Genomic DNA, 8,698 nt, shown 5'->3' with positions numbered 1-8,698 from the left:
TTTTCTATATAGGGTATGATGCTGAAACTTGGAAAAGTTGCAGCCCTCTCTATATCCATTTCATAAATAAATTTATAAACAAATTGAACAACTTTTAGTTTACCGTGATATGCCCACTTTTTGAAGGAAGACCTTACAGAGTACTTGCAGACTACATGTGACGCGTAAAATCCATGGGAACGGGGTACAACTGTCAAACTGACAGGATCAACTTTCGCACGTCCGCCCTTGTCAACGTGTCGCCTCAGACTGGTGGTGCCAAAGAGGCGCGATCTCCGAACCCCCCTGCCTTTGTGACGTCATACTTGCCAGGGGCGGTTTTCATTGGCTCCCTGTGCCACGTCACTGTCAGTGACCAATCTGGTGCCACTTACGTCACACAGTTTTGGCGGCAAAACGGAGGGGCCAGCGCCATATTGGCATCCTAAAGGGCCTAAACAACAGGCCAAAATACTTTTCTTTTTCGAATTTCTCGCCAACGCGAGAACACTACACTCTCCCACATATATCAAACTGATGCCTGCGACGTAGAGAACGCTCGGGTAAAGAGGACATGACTCTTACAGCAGTCGTGGGAGAAATATAAGGGGGTAACACCGTCACAATGTGTATGTGTATATATATATATATATATATATATATATATATATATATATATATATATATATATATATATATATATATATATATATAATGATTTTGAATAATATGATAAACTTTAACTGTCCATCAATGGCATGTATGGATTAAGCCTCACTAATCGCCTAATTAAAACTAATGGGTTTTCCACATTATCGATGACTTCTCACATATTTTTCAGTGTATTAGAATGATAGAGATTGCTGCTGCTGGAACCCACAGATCCCAGACATCTTCAAACACAATAATTACAGGGCCCCTCTTCACCCTCAGGTCAAACTATTTTCTGAGTTAAACTTCTTCAGACATTGCTTATCCAGGCCTGAGTGTAGAGTTATCCCCTCATTGATAAACCTGCAGTTACCCGTTACTCTTTCTCATACACTAGCTTCACTTACTATGAATGACAATTGCTGGTTATCACCTCTGATGGTTCCCTCCGTCGTCATACGTGGCTTCTCACCAAAGATTATATTAAGGCAAATACTAGCCACCTTTCCGTCATATGTTGCTTTCACTCTAACGTAATAAATGAAGAATGAACATAGCATATTAAGGCTGAACATGATAAAGAACATATAACATGCTAAGACTGAACATTATTAAGAACATAATTACATGTTAAGGCTGAATATGATAGAAGAACATATAACTTGCTAAGGCTGAACATGATAGAAGAGAACATAACATATTAAGGCTGAACATTATAATAAGCCACAAAAAAATCTAATTAATGCTTTCTTCTCTTAAATCACGTGTCGTCACTCTGGTTCATACTAGATAAGTTTATATTCTGAAAATACATAGGTAAATATTGTTTTGGAAATAGGAGTTAATGATGTGATTACCAGATAACATGAACGTTGGAATGCAGGATTGTTGCGAGCGAAGGTTAGAAATACATATGAATAAGTTTTATTCAATATGAATATGCATGGGCAATAGTTCTTCTGGAGTTTTAATTATCTATATGAATCAAAGTACAACAATAATGTCACCTTGATGCTCTAGTTGCAGGTTAGTACAGTGACTGGTGTTGTGTAGAAAATATGCACGTCATATATAAATGAGATTAATGACACCCTCCTGCTTTTGTATCAATATATAATGGTCAGCTAACAATTGTGAGGTTCAAGAACTATCTTATGATGTTATAAGTATGTAGTCAACACATGTTTGCTTCAGTCTCAAGACGTTTTGTTCAAATAACAACTGGTGTGATGCATAATATCTTTATTAGTAATATTGTTTAACTAACATTGTCAACTCTTTGTTTTCCTTGTCTAGAGCTTGCGTGACCATATAGCAACTTGGTTGATAGAGGATATCCTCAGTGATCATCTTGTTTATCTGACAATGACAACAAAAAATGCTCTCCTCTCAGGTCAGTATGGTCAGATGTCAACTGGTGTGAAGCAGGATATCATAAACTCCAATAATATTAATTAGCGAAGATAATTAATTTCTTTTGTCTTTTCCTGCTTCTCTTTTCTCCATCAAGTATCGTCAAATAGTAACTTTTAGATTCAAATTATAGTTACTTTGGTTAAATGATAGCAACAATGTTTTTCTTTCCTCAGGCTAGTATTACCGACATTTTATTGCGGAGCCTTAATAGTGTAGGACACTTATTAAAGGTCATTTTACAAGGCTGGAGCTATCAGTTCACCTTAGTCTGTTCATCTCTTGTGGGGTTCTGAATATCCTAATTTAGGGAGACCCCCTGCTGGATATTTGAAATGATTAAACAAATAATGTCACAGAGAGATGGATTACTGGCAGACATTTTGAGTCAACTAAAGTCAGAAAAAAACAATTTGAGCTGTGCATTTGGGGTCATTTTGAGGCAGGATAGGCACAGAATGTGTTGATGTTAAATACTGAGGGTGTGCTAATATATTTAATGTCATGGTATTATTAGTTTATATTAGTTCTATGACAAATTGTCTAACTACCTTATATTTGTGAAATACATATTATCTTTACACTATATCGTCTTTCAAATTTTCAAATAACTGTCAATCAATTTATGCCTAAATATAATATAAAATTAAGATTGCTATACATCTGTTTAGTCTTGCCAGCATTGAAAATATTTGTATAAGTTGTTACCAGTTAAGTTCCTGGTCCTGGTAATGACAATATCTACTTGCTGTTCTGTTACTGTTTTTTATATATTACTAATGTACTGTACTTTTTCAAATAAAGTTTTTAATTGATTTACATACCACCACTGGCTCTCTCTTGTTACAAGCAATAATTTATCAAATAATAAACGTTGGTATGTTGGATATTTTTAATGTGATCTATTCTGATCACTTTTTAACACGGTTATCGTCTATTATTCTTAAAATGGAAAATCAATTTGCATAATATTTAGAGTTGGTATTTCACTTAAATAGTATAAAAGTTGTTAATTAAGGATGGTTTATTTCAACAATTTACAGAAACCTCTGGAATCGTGATGGTTTATGCATAATAACAATTGTGGTGTCTGTTGACAGGCAGGACAGCCCTTCTCAGGGCAGCCGAAGGTGGTCACGACAACACTGTGAAGGTCCTCCTCGACGCTGGAGCAGATGTCAACGCTGCAGGAAATAGAGGTAAAAATCACACTTATGCATCCCAACATTATATAGCACTCAAGTCACACAACACCCCACACTTATGTTGTAACAAAATAGAATATTATTGTTTTATAGTACAATGCATTGCACTAAGGATGTCTAAGTTCCCCAGCCTGCCTAAGAAACAATTACATGTTCAACATTTATTGTATCATTATTTAAAAGAAATATGCTCTCAAAATAATAATCATTCAGTACCGCAACACATTACATATATTTTGCTACATAATTCACTATGTATATAAGGACGAAAATTAATTGTTCAGGTATCACACATTACGGAACACGTTGAATGACACACTACATAATACATTTATGGTATCACTCAATTCTCCACATTTATGACACATCACACTATGTCACATATCACACAATGTCACATATTGAACACATCACACTACATCACATATTGAACACATCACACTACGTCACGTATTGAACATATCTCACTACGTCACATATTGAACACATCACACTATGTTACATATTGAACACATCACACTACGTCACACATTGAACACATCACACTATGTCACATATTGAACACATGACACTACGTCACACATTGAACACATTACGTCACATTTGTAACACGGGGTAGGTTTCTCGCCTGATCTTTCCTTCTTCTCCCCCTCTACCCGTATTCTTACTTTTTATTTCTCTACAAGGGACTCCAAAACTTTTACTAAAGCCGACTCCACGCCATGTGGTCCTAAGACGATTGACCGACTTAGGATTCTACAACCCGTATGACGTGACATAGGCTTTGAGCAAAACCCACGAGTCGCCTCCGCCGCCACCACCAGACCAGTAACACAGAGCAATGATCGAGGTCTGGATCGATCATGCTAATTAATCAACCTTGGGGCTTGATCCCCACTAGTAATCGATGACCTTGGAAACTTAGAGTGTGGAATTAATTACACGAGAATGATGAATTCCGACTCGATGTTAGAATCGGCGCCCAATCCAACTCTGCCTCGTGTGGACCACGTGACCAGGACAAGTTCACATAAACACATGGAAATAATAAAAATACAAATTATTAACTAGTTAATTTATTAAAAGAAAACTAAAACAAAATCTAAAGATGTTCACTCCCTACTTGACCTGAACGGCAATGAGTTGACTATCCCTATAAATAACAATAGCAACTATACCTCTATGTTGACCAGCTAAAGATGTTGGGCTGGTCTTGGGAGAGGTAAGATGGTTGACCTCTCCCTGTTGATCTGGAGTCCACACTGATCTCTCCTCGTCTGGTCTTCCCCAGACTAGAGCATTATATCCTTCCGCATAGCTTACCAAGTTACTTAGCCAGGTTGAAGTTATAACAATTAACCTCTGTTGTACTTAATTGATCCAGACTGGTTGAATTATTTTACTGAAGATAAATTACACAAGCATCTAACGGCAGAGCTGTTCCCGTTCACCAAAATGTGTATTTGAACTTTGAGAAATAGTGGACATGTCAACTCTAATGACCTATGACCGCCGGTCACTCGCGCCTTACAACTTAGATCTGATTCGTGACGTCACTGATGGTGACTTAACTCAATAATTAGAATACTCTTGATATTGTACCCAGTAATATTATACAATACAATTTTAATACAAAATGAATAAAGGCTAATTTCTCTAAATTACTGAATACTATAGGATGATTCATTATACGCAACTATGAACAGAGACGCCCGCCATTTGTGACTCAGACCAGCTAATCCCCAGGGGAATGTGTGTTGTTGAGGTCAGGTCCCTACACGAAACTTCTGGAACCTTCTGGAATAATTCTCACAACCAGCCTAGTTTGTTACAAAATAGAATATTATTGTTTTATAGTACAATACATTGCACTAAGGATGTCTAAGTTCCCCAGCCTGCCTAAGAAACAATTACATGTTCAACATTTATTGTAACATTATTTAAAAGAAATATGCTCTCAAAATAATAATCATTCAGTAGCGCAACACATTACATATATTTTGCTACATAATTCACTTTGTATATAAGGACGAAAATTAATTGTTCAGGTATCACACATTACGGAACACGTTGAATGACACACAACATAATACATTTATGGTATCACTCAATTCTCCACATTTATGACACATCACACTATGTCACATATTGAACATATCACACAATTTCACGTATTGAACACATCACACTACGTCACGTATTGAACATATCTCACTACGTCACATATTGAACACATCACACTATGTTACATATTGAACACATCACACATTGATCACATCACACTATGTCACATATTGAACACATCACACTACGTCACACATTGAACACATTACGTCACATTGAACACATCACACTACGTCACGTATTGAACATATCACACTACGTCACATATTGAACACATCACACTACGTCACATTGAACACATCACACTACGTCACGTATTGAACATATCACACTACGTCACATTGAACACATCACACAACGTCACATATTGAACACATCACACATTACGTCACATTGAACACATCACACTACGTCACGTATTGAACATATCACACTATGTCACATATTGAACACATAATATACAACTTAAGGTGTTACACAATTCATATTGTGTCCCAAAACACACTTTACATTTGTCATCATACAATGCAATACACTTTATCTGTGACATATTTCACAATACTTATGGTGACAAACTACCATTATGGACACTATATATGGTGTCTCTCAATACACCATGCATTTAAGGGTGCAAAACAAAGAAAAACAAAAAGGTTCAAAGTTTAAGTCATATTGTTTTGCTATTTATTTTATTGTGACTTCTGTTTCTTTTAGATATGATGATGAATAAGGTCGTATTCGAAACGTCTTGGCTTTGACTCAAAAGTAAAGAAGAGTTTTTACAAGATGTTTGTTTTATCTCTGGTTTTCCTTTATATTTTGAGAATTAGATTCCCGAAGGGAACTTCTATCGTAAATATATTATAATTTGTTTATTTATTCAATTTTCTTAAATGAAAAGCAAGTTCCTTTAAGGAATACGCAGGCTCAATGGATGAACTTAACTTGTTCTTCTCTGGATGGGAATTAACTTGGATTTAAGGTTATTTACCTTTGACAAAATGTTGCCTCTACAAATCTTCTTCTTGAGCACATATGGATCTTCATGCCAACTGTATTTGTAGAAAATCTATTTTCCTTACTTTGTTAAGAAAAGACAATTTCTTTCGTTTGTCAGCACCTCAGAAAAGATATTACATTTGGACATTGCATATGTCCATAGATTACAAGATAATGTATCAAATCAATTCCCTCTATAGTGACAGGAAAGTTACCAAGTCTTCCACTCACGAGTGCCTATAAATATCAACCCATAATCTCAGTACACAAATTCAGTATTGTTATAGATGTGCAGGGATGTACTGCTGATTAATTGCAGTTTTTGAGACTGTAAGATCGATTTACTCTTCAGTAAATACTCAGTTTCAGTTCTGGTACTTTCTATTCCAATTCAATTAACAATTATGAACACAAACATGGGTAAGTGGTCTTTGATGACTTACTATAGCAAAAGAGATGGTGGAGTGGCATAGACGTCAACTTCGAGTGTAGTGGCGAGGACAGCGTGAGTGACTGTGAGGTGGGTGAGTCTTTAGATGCGCTGCGATTCTCTGGTCTGGATCCGACATGACAGTGTTATCTGCTAAAATATGACTGGTTCCACACACCCCGTCATTCTCTGAAATGTATAAGGAGGACAAAGTAGTCTTCCTGCAAAAGGTCTGCCATGCTCTGTACTCTTGTATGTAATTTTATGCAAGAAATATAACTGAAAATTCTATAATGTTGGTGTTTTCTTGAATTTCACTGAATGTTAGGTTTATAGATTTTATTTGATTTCCTAAGAATGATTAAAATTAAAAGATGTATTACTAAATAAAAAGAACGATAGCAACATTTTAGCTGTTTAGAGTGATAGTAATCATATCCAGTTGCCACTAAGTAAACTGTAGTCGTCTTCGTGCTATAGTGGACTGTATGGGTTGTCTCCGTGTTCTCTAGGTGGCTCACATTTAGGGAGACGCAGCAGGAATAGTGCTGCCTTCATTTTACCTGCCGGATGAAATAAATTTCAGTACTTTATGGTAAAATAAAATATATGTATAACCCAGCATGCACTGATAATTAATATAAAATATTAGTTTTAGCTTTTGTTTTTAATTCTGGTATTTTGTACACATGAATGATAATATCAACAATGACAACACTTAATATTTTATCGTTGTGAATTTATCTATTGCATAATGTATATTTGTATTTATCTCTAAACCATTGCACTATATTTCAAATATTTATTTGCTAAACATTGGATTACCTAGTTAGTTATAGTTAATTGTGTGGCAAGTAATTGACTTACTGAGGTTGGCTAAAACGCCTGTGTTATGTCCAAGTGGCTGAAATAGAACAATTAGTGAAACATGTTAACAATGATCCCTGACAAAAATAATTATCACGAACTGTTCCCATAACATATATTATAATGTATATTATAATATACAATATAGGAATCTGGGTGCTCAAAGTCTTTCATCATCTAGTAGATCATTGTTAAGGCTTATGTAGCTCTCGCAGTGAGCTTCGTACTGCATTTTTATGGAGTTAACTAATGAGGTAGTGTTGATTTTGCATAAATGGTGTCTGGCCCCTTTACTGGAGAGCCTTCAGTGTGGCCTCACACTCAACTTAACTACTGTTTTTCTAAGGTTTGGCACGCTTAGTTTACTTTAAACAGTGTATCTCAAAGTTTATACCGTTTTAATAGATCATGCAAAGGTCCATGAGTATTCTAAACTGCTGAAATCGCACAGCTTGATGCACGTGGTGTTTCCTTACTGGTGACGAGTTGTTTATTGCTTGGTTTGTTTATTATTTAGTTCATTTATAGTTATGTCATTTCACCACAATACCTGTCCACAGAGTAGCTAAACACTTTGATGTGGTATACACTGGTGTATAGTGTGTTCTGGTATTTTGGTGTGATGGTGTCTGCGAGCTCCATCAACTGTGGCTCCACATCCCACTTCACACTGGTATTTTATATTTCCACACCTATCATTTTTAAACGGTTTATGAAAACTTTAATCAGTTTTATATGACGTTTACACCATTATACTAAGGTCCTCGGGAATAAAAACGGCTGAAACTTAGCGTTAACGACCACGGTGTATACTCGTTTTGGTGGTGGTGTTTAGTATCATGGCAGCGTCTAATAGTAGTAGGCATCCGTCAATCCCGTGGGGTTATGGGGATGTGCCCTGGGGGTCTAGTTGGATGCAACGTCTGCTCTGGCTGAGAAATCCAACCTGAGGATGGCAGTCCCGACCGCTGCGAACACAGTCAAACGTCGAAGTGGGTGAGTCTGACAGTGGTCGAGTCCTCCTCTGCTG

At 36.3% G+C, this 8,698-nt stretch overlaps 1 long non-coding RNA gene across 1 annotated transcript; it reads right to left on the bottom strand.

The window, feature by feature from the left end:
- Positions 1 to 3,045: 3,045 nt before the first annotated feature.
- Positions 3,046 to 7,124, bottom strand: LOC138352889 (uncharacterized). The gene is made up of 2 exons (XR_011222927.1): positions 6,815 to 7,124; positions 3,046 to 3,227 (listed from the first exon to the last, which is right to left on the bottom strand). It is a non-coding gene; the product is annotated as an uncharacterized lncRNA (long non-coding RNA).
- Between the last annotated feature and the right edge of the window lie 1,574 nt (positions 7,125 to 8,698).

The sequence above is a fragment of the Procambarus clarkii genome, chromosome 55 (assembly GCF_040958095.1).
Source record: "Procambarus clarkii isolate CNS0578487 chromosome 55, FALCON_Pclarkii_2.0, whole genome shotgun sequence".
NCBI lineage: Eukaryota > Metazoa > Arthropoda > Malacostraca > Decapoda > Cambaridae > Procambarus > Procambarus clarkii.
The sequence above is the reverse complement of the archived record's forward strand: the minus strand, read 5'-3'. Positions and strand labels throughout refer to the sequence as shown.